At 39.9% G+C, this 16,324-nt stretch overlaps 1 protein-coding gene across 6 annotated transcripts in view; it reads left to right on the top strand.

The window, feature by feature from the left end:
- COX18 (cytochrome c oxidase assembly factor COX18) overlaps positions 1-16,324 on the top strand; it is an 89,333-nt gene that overhangs the window by 32,512 nt on the left and 40,497 nt on the right. For all 6 annotated transcript variants that reach the window (XR_013483859.1, XR_013483857.1, XR_013483858.1 and 3 more), the window contains exon 7: positions 5,797-15,185. The gene's annotated coding sequence lies outside the window, so the exon portion shown is untranslated. The remainder of the gene's footprint in view (positions 1-5,796; positions 15,186-16,324) is intronic.

Here is a 16,324-nt window from a genome sequence, read left to right as displayed (position 1 = left end):
AAAGTACAACAGAAGAAAAAAATAGTGAATAGTATACTTCGATCTGCTTTCAAACTCCATAGTTCTTTCTTTGGGTGTGGATAGCATTTTCCATCATAAGGCCTTTGGAGATGTCTTAGATCCTTGTATTGCTGAGAAGGGTTAAGTCTATCAATATTAGTCAATCACACAACATGACTATTACTGTGTACAACGTTCTCTTGGTTCTGCTCACTTCACTCAGCATCAGACCATACAAGTCTTTCCAGGTTTTTCTGAAGTCAGCCTGTTCATCATTTCTTATAGCACAGTAGTATTCCATTACATTCATATAACACAACTTGCTCAGCCATTCCCCAGTTGATGGGCATCCTCTCAATTTCCAGTTCTTTGCCACCACAAAAAGAGCTGCTACCTTCATCATTTCTTAAAGCACAATAGAATTCCATCATAGTCATATGCCGTACCTTGTTTAGCCATTCCCCAATTGATATATACCCCACTTAGACTCTACTTCTTTGACACCAAAAAAAGAGCTGCTATAAATATTTTGAACATATGTGCCCCTTTCCTCTGTCTTTGCTCTCTTTAAGATATAGACCTGGTAGTGATATCTCTGAATCAAAGGATATTGCCAGTTTAATGGCTTTTTGGACACAGTTCCAAATTTCTTTCCATAATGGCTAGACCAGTTCACAGCTCCAAAAAGAGTACATTAATGTACCTGTTTTCTCACAGCCCTTCCAGTGTTTTTCATTTTCCATTTTTGTCAACTTTACCAAGCTGATAGGCCAACCTCAGAGTTGTTTTAGTTTTCATTTCTCTAATTATTTGTGATTTAGAGTGTTTTTTTTTCATATGACCATTTATACTTGGACTGCTTCCTCTGAAAATTGATTAGTCATATCCTTCGACCATTTATCAAATGGGAGATGGCTCTTTTGTTCTCATAAATTTGAATCAGTTCCCTATATATTCTAGAGAGGAGACCTAGAGATGAGATTGCTACAAATATTTCTTTTGGAGAACAAGGAAAGAGCAACCCAGAAACTCATCTAATTGATGTGTGAGTAGTAAGGTGAGGGGGGAAAACAAAAGTAGTTCAACATCCCTGATCAACACACTACCCCACCACTGCTTCAGGTAATGTAATGATGTCTTTACCTAGTGTCAAGCAAATGTGGCAGGGTCACACAGCTAACAAGCGTGAGAGCCAGAGTTTGAACTCAGGTTTTCCTAATTCCAAGGTCATCATTGTTTCCAGCACACCATTTTGTGTTTCCTGAAGAATATCTACAGTCCCATCAAGCTCTAAAAACGTAAGATTCTGTGGTATGTTTATGGGACATAAAATAGGGATAGATAGTAAGGTGTGTGAGAGAGAAACAGAGAGACAGAGAAAAAGAGGGAAGGAGAGAGAAATGGGGAGAGAGAGAGAGAGTGATGGAGAGAGAATTTTTTACCTCCCCCTCCCTCCTCAGCCCCTTGAAATTTGATCTCCTTTCTCTGACAAAAGCACTGCCTCCAACGTCATCAGTCTTTCTTGATCTTTGCAGCCTTTGATACGATCCCTTCCTTGTAAATATTGTTTCTTTCTTTTCTTTCTTTCTCTTTCTTTCCTTTCCTTTTGTTTTGTTTTCTTTTTGATACTGCCCTCTCTCACTTCTCTTCCTATCTACCCAAGTGGGAGTGTACTCCGGGGCTCTATCTAGGACCCTCTAGAACTTCTTTTTGTACTCTCAGTGCTTTTGCCTTAACTATTATCTCTGTGCAGATGACTCACTAATCTCTTTAGCTTTCTATCCCTTATCTTTGCCCTGAGTTCCAATCCAACTTCTCTGACTTCTGGCTTGATGACCCCGCCTGGAGGTCCCTAGGATATTTCTTGAGCCCATCCCTTCTCCTAACTTTCCGGTTTCTGTAGGGCACTTCCCTTCTTCCATTTACCCACAGACTCAAGGTCATCATCCCTTCCTCAACCCCTCCTTTTCATTATCCCCAACAGCTAAGCAATTGTCTTAAGGTCTCCAGTAGCCATCCATCTCTCTATATTCACACAACACTAGTTCAGCCCTCAACATCTTTTGCTGGATGGTTGCCATGGCTTCTTGACTGGTCTCCATGCAACCACTATCTCTTCTCTCCAATGCATTCTCCACACAGCTACCAAACTCCTAAAGCACAATTCTGATGTTACTCCCTTGCTTTAGCAGCTCCTCATAATTTTGAGGAAGAAAATATAAGTTTCTCTATTTGTCACTCAGAGACCTTGGTAATCTGTTTCCCTCAGTCTGATGACACCTTTCTGGACCTTTCTAATCCTCTACTTTAGCCAAACTGGTTTCCTTGTTGTTTCCCGTACGTGACATTTTGTTTCCTGCCTCCATGCCTTAGGCTGTCCGCCATCCCTGGAATGTATTTTCTCCTTCTCTCTGACTTCTGGAACCCCTAACTCCCTCCTCCTTAGGAAAAAAAAAACTTTGCTAATTCCCCCATTTATTAGTGATTGTCATCACTGCAAACATCCTGCATTCAGTTATCTGTGGATGTGTTTACCCCTAGTAGAAAGCAGGCCCCTTGAGAGCAGAGACTGTCTCATTTTCAGAACTGTATCCTTAATTCCTAGTACAATGCCTGGCACACAGTAGGCACCTCAGTACTTATTGATTGAGATATCTCAAATGAGCAAACAATAATGTCCTCTGGCCCTTAACTTCTTTGGACTTTGGTGAATAAAAACTCTGAGCCTCTATTCATGGCCCATCATTTTTAGTATTTATTGCTGACAGCTAAAGAACCATTATTATTTAGGCAGGCATTTTTATTTACAGGCAGGAGTGGGAAGACTTTATTATTATTCCAGCACTCTTTGGCGTGCTTGGGGGCATTTCAGAAAGAAATCTGGGAATTCTGAGCTCTTAAGCCAGGTTACTTATTTTCCCTGAATAATGCTAATTCTCTTAATGATTCTGTTATTAGCTAATGTGCTCCTAAGCCCCAGGAAATTGGGCTTTCGGTGGCCTGAAGCCCAGCATCTCTAACCTTGATGAAACCAACTGGAAAAGCAAATTCTAAAACTGGAATTTCTTGGTGGAAAAATGCAATTGCCTCTAACCTTTGGTATTCACACCTGGAGACCATTGGCAGAAGTGGCTTGGCTGGGGGGAAACTAGCAAGGTGGCCGGGGAGTCATTTCTATGGCAATGAAAATGTAAACCATTCCAGAGGTAGTTAGATCAAAAGCCAATGGCTTGCTTGGTGCGGCTAGTGAAGACTTCCTGGCTCTGGGGTTCTCTATGGGCCCTGCCATAAAATCCAGCCTATTTCCTGTGCTGTCGAGTCATTTGCATATGATAGTATCATGTATAGTGTGAGTCTACTTGAGTGCTTACCCTTTCTGCCTGCTGTGTCTCTGCCCTTTGCACTGCCATCTATCTGCAATGGAGTCATTTTCTGGTTTGTTTTGTTTTGCTTTATTTTTGTTTTGGAAACAAGTGGAACAGTGAGGTGCACAGATAATGCTGAGTTTCTGTAGTTCCAGGTGGATCCAGACTAAGACAAAGGTTCTCCAGCCTTGGAGTTCTCTGATATGCCCATTATCATATGGTATAGTGTAAGGAATCTTGGCTCTGGCGTCAGAAGGCCTAGGTTCAAATCCTGCCCCTGATGCTTATTAGCTGTGTGATCTTGAGTAAGTCAGCATCATCCTTGGGCCTCAGTTTCTTCATCTGTAAAATGGGGGTGGGGGGGTAGATGGGCCTTCATGCGCTCTGGAATGACACCTGCCAGGTTGAAGTTGCTGCACGTTCCGTCCTGCACCCTCTGTGTTGGATACCTGAAACGTTCTTCCTGCTTGGCTTGGTTAGCATACCAGAAATGGAGGTCTGAGGTTCGATCCAGCCTCATTTGTCAGTAATGATTTGCATCTCTGTTTCTAGAAGGTCATCAGAGATAACATTGTAGAACCCAGTGAGCCTCTTGTGGTCCGTCTCAGGCTTTAAAGGGCCTCTCATTCTCTAGGAAGTCATGTTGGAGCATTGTGTGGAATTGTATCAAAACTCCCCAGTGGAAAATAAGGAGGGAGAAGAAACAAAAAATGGAGTATACAGGGAAACAATGGATGGTCAAGAAATCAAAGTAAATGCAGAGACTTGCTGGAGCCAGCGCTTACTGGCTCCTGAAAGCTGGTTGTTAAATTTCCAGCAGGAGCATTTGTACTGTAGAAATGAGCAAATGCAGGGCTGAATTTATTGTTGTGTTGATTTTCTAGACTTAAGAAGTGATGGAGAAAGTGTCTGCCTAGTAAACCCTAAAAATATATCATAACTAAAAGTGTGGCATAATTTTTTTTTGGAGAGCCAATTGTTAAACATTTATCAGCATGCCTCTGATAATATATACTATCTATGTTCTCTACATTGTGCTAGGCACCAGAGGTAGGAAGACAGTGAAGGAAACAATCCTTGCCCCCAAAGAGCTTACATTTTATCAGAGGAAACAATCTATACACATGTATTTACACACATGTAGGCCTTTACAGATTAGATAATGCTTTCCTTCAACAACCCAATGAGAAATATCATCATCACCACTCTACACGTGAAGAAGCTGAGGCTCAGGAACACGAAGCTGTGCACCCCATCCCATGTCGGTCCTGACGTCAGCTCCTATCTCCTATTCCAGCCGTAACTGGCGCTCTCTTCCTTGAACTGTGCTGCTCATCTGAGAGCCCAGTGTAGAATCGGGCATAAGAACAGTGCCCAAGGGAAGAGCCGTGGCAGAGATTTCAGAGGACAAACCTTTGAATGGCGACCATAGAGTGTGACCAGGGTTAAGCCGCTTCTATCCAGGGAGGTCCTCAACCGTGTGGCATTTCTTTTGTGGCTGTGATTTCTTAGTCTGGCTGAAAGAGAAGAATAGGAAATCTGGTCTGGCCCTTGATCAGTCATTCAATAAGCAGTTATTAAGTCCTAACTGTGCCTGGGGATATAAAGACAAAAGGGAAAGTCACTTCCCTGTAGGAGCTTGAGGCATTTCTTTTCTGTCCTAGGCCAAGTTAACTACTTTTTATTTAGCACCTACTAAGTGGCAGGCTCAGTGCTAAGTGCTCGGGGGTACAGAGAAGGGCAAAAACAGCCCCTGCCCTAGACAACTACAAAGGAGATATAGGCAGGATAAACTGGAGGTAGTCTCAGAGGAAGGCACAGGCATGGGGGGGGGCTGGACTCGGGGGATATCAGCTGAGACTCGGACTGTACTGTTGTTGGTCCTGTATGGTGCACCACGGCACTAGAAACGTTGTTGAGTTACAAGTTCATCCCTGACGTTTGTGGTGCTTGAGCAACAGTGGGAAGTGACGGGAGTGACGCATAAGGTCTCTGTTGCAATGGCTTATTTCTGCTGTTGTAGATGGAAGACAGCTGTAGACGATCCATAAACAAATGAGTATGGCTGTGTTCCAATAAAACTTTATTTAAAAATGTAAAACTCAGCTCACAGGATGTTTAAAAAAACCTGATGTTAGGCGCTAATTTGGCTGACGGGCCATTGTTTGGTGACCCCGATGCTGGGGCATTTGGCCTAAAGCGTAACTGAGTTCTTCAGGGCCAGAAGGTTTCTTACCCATCTACATCCCCTCAGTAACTCATCCGGCTTTGAGAAGACACAGTTGTGATATTCAAGGAAAAGGCCATATTGACTCTACCATACTCAGGAACTGGCCATGGAAAGAAACAAGTCTTGATGCTTTAGAACAGTTTAGAACAAATGTGATGTCCGCTGGACATGGCTATCTTTGCTTCTCTTCATCCTTCACAGTCTTGTCCTCGGTGGTGAAAATCAACTTGACCAAGAGAGAAAGGAAGTACTTGTCACTATGAGGGAGGAAGCTTGCCTGACCTCTCAGATTGGTCATCTGTCATTCATTGTAAAGAGCAAAGTGGGAGCAGGTAACTTTTGATTCTGATTTTATGGGCTTAATTATGTTTCCGTTATTTTTTCAATAAGAAGAGGAATATACAGATCTCAAAGTAAAATTATTCTGAGTTTTCCTTGTGTTCTTGTTGAAAATATTAAAAGTTCCTATTTTTAAGAATGATTTCCCTGGCCCACTTAGAAACTTTCCATATGTTCTATGCATATTAGCAAATTTTTGTTATGGGAATTCTCAAGAAAAATAACCATGGCCATTGGAAAGAAGGAGGACCTCCAAATTTGCCCTGAGGGGTCTTAGGTTCAAGATCTAGCTCAAATAAACACAGCATATAATGATGCTAAGTATACCCTTAATAAGACCATTCCAATGTATAAGAACAGTAGTGGTAAAGGATACATGATGGAAATTGGTTGTGATGTCAGCTGAACCTGGTTAACTATGCTTCCCTCAGTGTCTCACAGATTCTTATCCTAATTTCTGATAACAATGGCTTTTTTGATTTTCAGGATTTTCAATTTGGTGTTTAATTGGGGATTTTAAATTTGTTCTTTTTCTAGTTTTTTAATTGCGTGCCCAATTTATCGATATGCTCTTTCTGTATCTTACTGATGTAAGCATTTAGAGGTATAAAATGTCACCTAAGTACCGCTTTTGACTGTATCCCACAAATTTTGGTATGTTATTTCATTGTTGCACTTCTCTTTAATGAAATTATTGATTGTTTCTCTGCTTTGTTCTTTGAGCCTATTTTAGAATTAGATTATTTAGTTCCAATTAATGTTTAATATGTTTTCATGGCCCTTTATTGAATGTAATTTTTATTGCATTATAGTCTGAAGAGGATGCATTTAATACTTCTGCTTTTCTACATTTGTTTGTAAGGTTTTTTTTCCCCCTAAGTGAAGTTGTCATGTATAGCTGAGAAAAAAAAGGTATACTCTTTTCTATTCCTATTCAATTTTCTCCAGAGGTCTATCATATCTAACTTTTTTGGAATTCTATTCATGTCCTTAACTTCTTTCTTATTTATTTTATGGTTAGATTTATCTTGTTCTAAGAGGGGAAAGTTGAGGTCCCCAGCTAGTACAGTTTTACTATATTATACTAGTCTGTTTTCTCCTATAACTAACTTATTTTTTTCTTTAAGAATTTGGATGCTATGCCATTTGGTGCTTATATGTTTAATATTGATATGACTTCATTGTCTGTGGTACCTTTTAGCAAGATGCAGTTTCTCTACTTATCTTTTTAAATTGTCTGTTTTTACTTTTGCTTTGTCTAAGATCATGATTGCTACCCCTGCCTTTTTTTTAGCCTTAGTTAAAGCATATTAGTTTCTTCTCTAGCTCATTATTTTTCTTCTCTGTATGTCTTGCTGTTTCAAATTGTTTCTTATACACAATATATTGTTGGATTCTGGTTTCTAATCCATTCTTCTGTCTGCTTATGTTTATAGATGAGTATATCCCATTCATATTTACAATTATGATTACTAACTGTATATTTCCCTCCATCCTATTTTTTGTGTTTTTCTCTCTCTCTCCCCTCCTCCTTCTCCCTCCCTCCTCTAAAATCTGTTTTGTTTCTTACCACTGCCTTCCTTAATCTGCCTTCTCTTCTATTCTACCTTTCCACCCACCCCCTTTTCTTATCATCTTCTCTTTCTACTTCCCTGTTGTGTAAGACAGATTTCTATACCCAACTAAGTTTGTACATTATTCCCTCTTTGAACCAATTCTGATGAAAGTGAAGTTCAAACATTGCCCCCCCCATTTTACCTTCCATTGTAAGAGATATTTCTTGCATGTCTCTTTTATAAAAAGTGAGATGATTTTCCCTATTCTTCATCTCCCTTCCTCTTTCTCCTGGAGCATCCCTTTTCCTTTTATAAGACAAAGTAATTCCAAGGAGGAGACTGTGGATAACTGGGGGTATCAACAAAGGTTTCATGGAAGAGGGGACACCTGAACTACGATATGAAAGAAGACCAGAATTTTAGGAGGTCCAGGTGAGGGAACTATTGAAGAATAGAGGGGACACTTGCACAAAGGTTAGAGAGGAAATATTGTATATTCCAGGGCAGGTAGGCCAGTTTGATTGGAATGGAGAGTTCATGTAGGGGAATAGCAAGATTGTCGATGTAAATGGTATCCAAATCATGGAGGACGTTGAAATCTAGGTTCAAGACTTTCTATTTTATGTGAGACGCAATAGGGAGCATGTTTGTAGGTGGTGAAGGAGACAGTGGATAAGAAAAGACTGAATAAAATAGAAAGAGAAGGAATGGGCAAGGGTAACCCTGCCCCCCTCCAGATGAGAGGGGATGAGATCAAGAAGATAAAAGGGGTTGTTAGGTCTTCGCTTAGGCAAAACCCGTTTCTTCACCAGAGACTGGAGTAGAGACTTTTGTATTAGCATTTTGCTTGTGTGTGGAGGACATAGCCATTCAATAGCTGATTGTCTTTTAACAATATGCTACCATGTTCTAATGCTTCTAAATCTTTTTTAACCTGTGTGATAGGTACTATCTATATCTATATCTGTGACTACACATATCAGGTTCTGCACCTACTGTCACATATAGGTTAGGTGCAGTTTTTTCCTTAAAAGGTAAGAAATCTGTCCTAAGATTTGATTGAGCCAGGAGACTAAGGCCCAAACAGCCCTTCAGGGATGATATAGTTTCCTAGTGGCCTCAGATTAGGTTGATGTAGCTTCCTGGTCTCTTAAGGGTATAAAAGACCTGCCCCATGGATTTAGAGTGTTTCAGATTGGGTTTACTATGAGTCACCCAGTCACCACATCCTGTCCCACTGACTAATCCAAATGAAGATGAACCACTCACCCGGTATACCTGGACCAGGTGTTGTTGAGTATCCTTTCTATGTCACATGTAAGCAGACTGATTTTTGTTAACTGTTGAATGATCTAAGGAATGTTACATCCCTCCCCCCCGCCCCATACTGGGAAGTGGCTGCAGTCAGGCCCTGGCTGGTGCTTTTTTTTAAATTTTTTAAATTTTTTAACTGTTACCACATAGTTTTGATGATAATAATGTAATTTGAGATCTGGTACTGCTAAGCCCCCCTTTTGTGTTTGTTTGTTTTTACAACGTCCTTTGAGATACTTGACCTTTAGTTCTTCCAGATAAATTTTGTTCTGCATTTGTCTAGTTCGATAGAGAAATCCTTTGGTAGTTTGATAGACATGGAATTCAATTTTCAAATTAATTTAGGTAGTATTGTCATTTTCACTATATTGTTACAGCCCAACAATTAATATCTCTTCAATTATTTCCTCTTCTTTTATGTGAAAAGTGTTGACAGCTTACTTTTCTTCTTCTGAGAACTGCCTATTCATATCACTTCAGCACTAGCTATTGAATGATGGTCATTACTCATATACTTGTTTCATTTACCTGTATATCTTGGATATTAGACTTTTACCAGAGAAATTTATTATATTATTTCCCCCTGTTAATTGTTTTTCTTCTAATTCTAATGAATTTTGTGCAAAAAAGTTTTAATTTTATGTAGTTTTAATTATCTATTTTATCTTTTATAATCATTTCTGTCGTTTGGTCAAGAACTCTCCTTCCATCCATAGTTGTGAAAGGTATTTCCTTTCCTTCTCCTCTATTAAAAAATATGACCTTTTATATCTAAGCTTATATAGCCATCGGGATACATGGTTGTAGTCCAAACCCAATTCTTCTAAACTACTTTACAATTTTTCTAGTATGAGTCTTCCTGACTTCAGGCCCAGCACTTTATCTACCGCACCACTGAGCTGCCATAGAGTGTACTATGGGTACATTCATATATTCTCTATATATGTAGGTGATATTTTATATATTTTTTATATATAATACATATATGATATGTATTATCTCTGGTGTGGTTACCACTGTTTATAAAGGTCAATAAATCATTTAAAATTTTTTTTAAAAAGGTAAACAATCTCTCTTCCCCACAAAGAGGAAGTGGTGTCAGTCTCCCAAGAAGGAATTCAAAGTAAGGAAAGGTAGCAATGTATGGGAGCTGGTGAGAACCAGATTAATAAATTTCCATTGTGAGCACTGACACCTTGGAAATCATCAAATGCTATAAATCAGGGCTTGTTTTATTGTTTTGCTGATCATCTAGACTTCAGAAAGTGATGAAGAAAATTTTAGTAAAGTAGATTGAACTTAAAAGTGTGTCTCACATACATTTCTCCCCCCAGAGCCGTATTTACCAGCTGGCAGCTAGGTGGTGTAGTGGATAGAGTGCCTCATCAGTAGTTATGAAAACTCATCTTCTTGAGCTCAAAACTGGCCTCAGACACTTACTAGCAGTGTGACCCTGGGCAAGTCACTTAACCCTGTTTGCCTCAGTTTCCTCATCCATAAAATGAGCTGGAGAAAGAAATGGCAAACCACTCCAGTATCTTTGCCAAGAAAATCCCAGATAGGATCACGAAGAGTCGGATACAACTGAAAGATGAATGAACAACCACAAGATATGTACCAGCAGACCCCTAAGAGATATGGGATTACCATGTTAGGATCTGTAGTAGGGGCTGAAAGAGACGGGGTGGGGTAGGGTTTCAGCAGTACAACTCCTGGACCCTTTCTTTGTGGCATTCACCTCTGCAGGAACCTCCATCCTCAGCTCCATGTTGATTTTCACAGTTTTCCTTTCTCTCTAGCCCCATGTTTCTGCTGTTCTCCCTTTAGGAGTTGGGTTCCTGGTAGTCTCAGTTTTTTAAACTTGTAAGTAAAGGTTGCCTTGAAGCAACCTTCATCTTATGTAGCTGGGAATCAGAAAGCATTCAGGGTGTAACCGGATCTTGTTCACACATTAAATCCTCATCGTCTATAACTGTTTCTGAACACATCAGCTGATGTGGGGAGGGCCCTCTTCCTTACAATGGTTTACCATTTTGAGGAATTGTCCACTTATATCTGTTCTTTTCAGTGTGTTTTTTTTAACCGTAAAGTGGTGTTATATTTTGTCAAAAGCTTTAAAAATTATCAATGTAACCATGTGATTTTTTTTTTGCTGCTTTTTTGGCAATGATATATTATTACTAATATGATATATTATGCTTATAGATTTTGTAACAGATTTTAGTGCATTTTGAAGGTATTTCAGCCACCCTGGAGAGATGTTTTCTGGATATAGCATGAAAGAAGTATGGCATTTTGTCAAGTCTTAATTCCTGAATGGAGTATCTTATAATCATGGAAGAGCTGGGAATCATCTTGGAGGTTATCAGGTGCAACCTTTGAGCTTCCAGCTCCTTGCTAAGGCAAAAGGGGCTGCTATGAAGTTTTTTGTGCATATGGGTCCTTTCCTTCTTTCTTTTAATTTCTTAGGGCATAAGTAGTATTGTTGGGTCAAATAGTACACACAGATTAGTAACTTTTACAGTATGATTCCAAATTGCTTTTCATCTATTTTATAGACAAAGAAAATGAGGCTCAGGGAAATCCAGCATCTTCTCTATGCTTACCCAGCAAGTGACAGAGTAAGGATTTGAACTCAGGTCCAGTGATCTTTCCATCATATCATAGCACTTTTAGGTTAGCAGCATCCTATAATAAGCATTTCAGTCCTTTGCCTCCCTACCCACTCCTGTGTTTCACTACTGACCCAATGTTCTGTGTGCACCAGAAACTTTGAAAGGTCTAATGGAAACAACCTGGAAATGTTACCTTACTGTTCCCAAAGGTGGCAATTTCTCTTCAGGCTGAAGAAGGGAAAAAGCTGATGCATTCAGCTAAAAACTTTATTTGCTATGGGAGTTTGCCTTGGCTAATGCAACTTTTAAGACCTGTTGGTTCACTCAGAGGTCAAGCAACATTTATGTAAGGCGTCCTCAATAACATTCCCTCAACTTGGCAAGGGGAGAATGACCTGGTGCCAGTTTTTTCCTCCTTTGAGTATTAAAGTTTTGTAAGGATATAGTTGACTTCCAACTAGCCAGTGAAATGGTTTTCAAAATATGAAGATAACATCATATAAAGGTAAAGAAATATGCATTTTAATTTTATGTCTTTTTACATCACACTTTTTCCCCATGGGCTGTTAAAAGCATCGTTTTTAGAGTGCTTGACATGAATAAAGGTGATTTGGCAGCAAGCTGTGATGCACCAAGTCTTTGTGAGACTGTGGGTTGGAGTCAGCTTGTGGAAGGTTTTTCATGCTGCATCAAAATATTGAATGAAAGTTCCTTGAGAATAGGAATTGTTTCAGTCTTTATATCCGGATTCCCAGCACAGTGCCCTGCATGGTTGGTGCTTAATCCGTGCTTGTTGCTTACTTGGTGTGTACTTTGTGGGAAACAGGGAGATTTTGAGAGCTCTTGGGCAATGTTTAGGCATTAGTAGGCAAGGGTATCTATTGGAAAAGTTATTCTGACCACAATGTGTGAAATGGACAACAGGCAGAAAAGTCTGGTGTGGGTGTGTATGTTTATCTATATCATCTATAGCCACCTCTCTATACAATCTATAGCCACATATCTGTATATTTATATGTATGTACATATGAAATTTCCACGTTTATGTATACATTTATATATGTGTGTGTATGTATACATATATATGTATGTATGTATATGTGTGTATACATATACGTACGCACACATACTCACAGTACCTAATCCAGAACTTTACCCTTAGTAGGTACTTAATAAATGTTTACTGTGTTTAATTAATAGCTAGACTTGCTGAATGTGTATGGAGGATGCCACCTAGTGGTATGTTCTATCTAAACAGTTTTGCACCTTGAATTGAAGAATGCCTCTTGCAACTTTTTACAGTAAATGAATAACTCCCTTTGCAAATGACTCCTTTGCTAGCTGTTGTGAGGCATTGCACAGAAAGCTGTGGTTGGGAGTCCCTCTGGCTTGGTACCTTAAGGTGGAAGAGCAGTTTCTAGTTGGAAGAGCTGAGCTTTACACGTGTCTGAAGTGTGGATGATGAGATTCTGGAGCAAGGAAACAATAGGGAAGTGATCTTGAGCTGATGAACAGATTCATTTGTGTGACATAATGTTGATGATAGACAGTTCTTATGTAGCAGAGAGCAAATTGAATGTTAGAACTGGAAGGGACTTCATCCTTTAGAAGAGGAAACTAAAGCTTTTAACTGACTATGTCAGGTGTGTTTGTGTGTATCTGTTGTCTAAATATATGCATACACCTTATTGATAGCATGTATAGACATGGTGTGAGTTCTGACCCACCTTTGCAGAGGATACCTTCACTTCCAGTACACTAGCAGGAAGGAAGAGCAGGTAAGTTCCAGGACCAACAAGGCTGGAGTATCTCTCCTTCTGTCTCCAAGGAGGTGACTGGGCTAGAATTGTATCAATATGCCACCCCTCAAATATTTCTGGTCTAAGGGTACAGTAGGTTCAGAACAAAAGTCTCTTCCCAATGACTCTTATGGAAGAGGGTAGGCCTTAACTTACAATCACCAGCTCAGCCCCTCCCTATCAAGTGTTAATTGACAAATGAATCACAAATAATGAACATGTAATGAGTAAGCCTAGTTATCATAGGAAAATTGCAAAGAGAAAATAGAGAAGTTCTCCAGATCAAAATATGCCAAAGAATGTAGAGGAGTAAATCACTTCCTCAACCGAGAGATGGACAGAGCTCCCTCCAAATCAAGAGAGGACAATCTTGCCTGGGCAAGATCTTTCTCTGCAGTCTCTATGATTGCAAGTCTTGAGAACTTAGAACACGATGAGGCTGTTTTCATATGTGTGTGTGGTGCAGAGAGCTCCAAACCAACTTAGGCGACCTTTCCCTCTCTGCCACTCCCCAGGACGTCCTGTGTCCATGTGTGTTTCTGAAGAGTGTCCGCCACTAACTAGTTAAAGTAAGTGTCTTATGCAGGTCAGTGTGTTGAGCTCAGCTTTCTGAGATCAGTCAGGAGGCACATTCTTTTCCACATAATGCAGATTGGAAGGAAGGAAATAATCACCTATTAAGCACCTATCGTGTGCTAAGTGCTTGAGGAATATTATCTCATTTGCCCTTATGACAACTCTGAGAAGTAGGTGCTATTTTCCTACTTTTACAGATGAGAAAACTGAAGCAAACAGAGGTCAAATGATTTGCCCTATGTCACAACAGCTAGTAAGCATCTGAAGTCACATTTGAATTCAGGTCTTCCTGATTCCAGGGCTAATGTTTTATACACTGTGCCTCCTAGCTACAATTCTTTCCTCATGCCGTTTGGGTGGGAGTGGGTATTACAAATGGATATATTTAAAAACACAAATATTTTCCTTACAAGTGTCAGAGGTGAAATGTAATTGGCTTTTAATTGCACTTTTATGAAAAGTTGTGAGGAAGTGTGGTGTGACAATATCCTCCTTTCTCCCAAGTATTTAAATTGTCTTTGGGATTTTTAATTGGCTTGAGAATTAACACTCAATTGTGAACTGATCCAACCACTCAGTAGAGTGATTTGACACTATGCCCACAGGGCTATAAAACCATCCATACCCTTTGTTCTGGCAATACCACTACTAGGTCTGTAGCCTAAAAGACATAAAAAAAAAAAAAAAGGAAAAGGACCTATACGTACAAAAATATTTATAGCAGCTTTTTTTTCTGGTGTCAAAGAATTGGAAATTAAAGGGATGCTCATCCATTGGGGAATGGCTGAGCAAGTTGTGGTATATGATTGTGATGGAATATTATTATGCTATAAGAAATGATGAGCAGGATGCTCTCAGAAAAACCTGGAAAGACTTAACAAGAGCTGATTTAAAGTGAAATGTACTGTGTACAAAGTAACAGCAATATTGTAAGATAATCAGCTGTGAATGACTTAGCTCTTCTCAGAAATGCAGTGATCCAGGACAATTCTAAAGGGCCTATGATGACAAATGCTATCCATCTCCAGAGAAAGAACTGATGGAGTCTGAATACAGATTGAAGCATTCTTTTTTTACTTTCTTTATTTTTCTTGAGGTTTTTTTTTTGACTCTGTTTTCTTTCACAACATTTTTAATATAAAAGTAAGTTTTGCATGACTGTACATGTGTAACATATGGAATTGCTTGCCTTCTCAGTGGGGGAGGGGTAAGGAGGGAGAAAGGGAGGGAATTTGGAACTCAAAGTTTTGTAAACGAATGTTAAAAATTGTTTTTTACATGTAACTGGGGAAAAGTGAAATACTAAATGAAAGAAAATATGAAGAGGATTGACGCTGAAGCCATTGCCACAGCTTCCCGGGCACCTGGATCCAAAACCGATAGGGCACAAGGTACTGGAGCTCCTCCTGCAAGCCTCTGACCTCAGACTCCAGGATGACCCTGGAGAACTGTGCTTAGCTGAGTCAGTGTTCCATCCTGAATGAATATTCCTTCTCTGCTTTAAATGTGCTCCCCCTGTTCCATCTAAGCAAACCTCTGTTAACTGTTACATGAACACGGGTTCCATTTCATTCCAGTTTGGGACCCAGCCTACCAGGGGAATGACCTGAGTCTGGCTGAGCCCATGATAGGAGACAAAGCAAGAAAAGAAAGAAATTAATTACAGTTGGAACTGGAAGATAAAGAGATCAAAAAGTTTAAACAGCCTAGATCCTGGAAGAAAAAAAAAGATTAATTGGGGAAGATTTCTGGGTATGATTTTTTTTTTTTTGGTGAGGCAGTTGGGGTTAAGTGACTTGCCCAAGGTCACACAGCTGGTAAGTGTCAAATGTCTGAGGCTAGATTTGAACTCAGGTCCTCCTGACTCCAAGGCTGAAGCTTTATCCACTGTGCAATCTAGCTGCCCCGGGTATAATTTTAATAAAATGTTATTGTAGAGTTCAGAGACAACCACTTACATAAGGCCCCAAAGCTGGTGACTGGTGCACACCAACCCTTGGGTTTTTACTGAACGATTATATATTGTTTGGGTTCAACTCTGGGGGTGCCTGACTTCTCAGCAGGGGGAGTAAGATTGCCAGTCTCACATTCTTTGGCTCATGACCCCCACCCCATTTACTCCAGTAAGAGTTGCTAACTTTGAGTCTAGTCTCAGGTTTCTCCCAAAAGGAGAAATTAAAAGAGGTACCCATGACTTGGACAGGGCATAGGGCAGGTCATTTATTTCCACAGAGAAAGTAATAATAAGTGTAAGAGAACCACAGTGTGTATTCGAAGAGCCATTTAAACTGGATTCACTGTTGGAACTTATTGCTATATTACAGTCCATTGGAAGGCTAAGATTTTAAACTTTATCAGAACATACAATTGTTGTATAACACAGCTAGGTACTTGGCCCTGCCTGATCAAACAGCCAAGCCTGATCTGTCCCTCTCTGTCTGTCTCTGTTTCTCTGTCTCTGTCCCTCTGTCTCTGTGTCTGTCTCTCTCTGTTTCTCTTTCTCCTAGGCTCTAGGTTTTTTGAGTTTGAT

Source organism: Phascolarctos cinereus, unplaced genomic scaffold, assembly GCF_003287225.1.
Source record: "Phascolarctos cinereus isolate Bilbo 61053 unplaced genomic scaffold, phaCin_HiC Scaffold_9;HRSCAF=440, whole genome shotgun sequence".
Classification (NCBI taxonomy): Eukaryota; Metazoa; Chordata; class Mammalia; order Diprotodontia; family Phascolarctidae; genus Phascolarctos; species Phascolarctos cinereus.
This window is presented reverse-complemented; position numbering and strand designations above follow the sequence as displayed.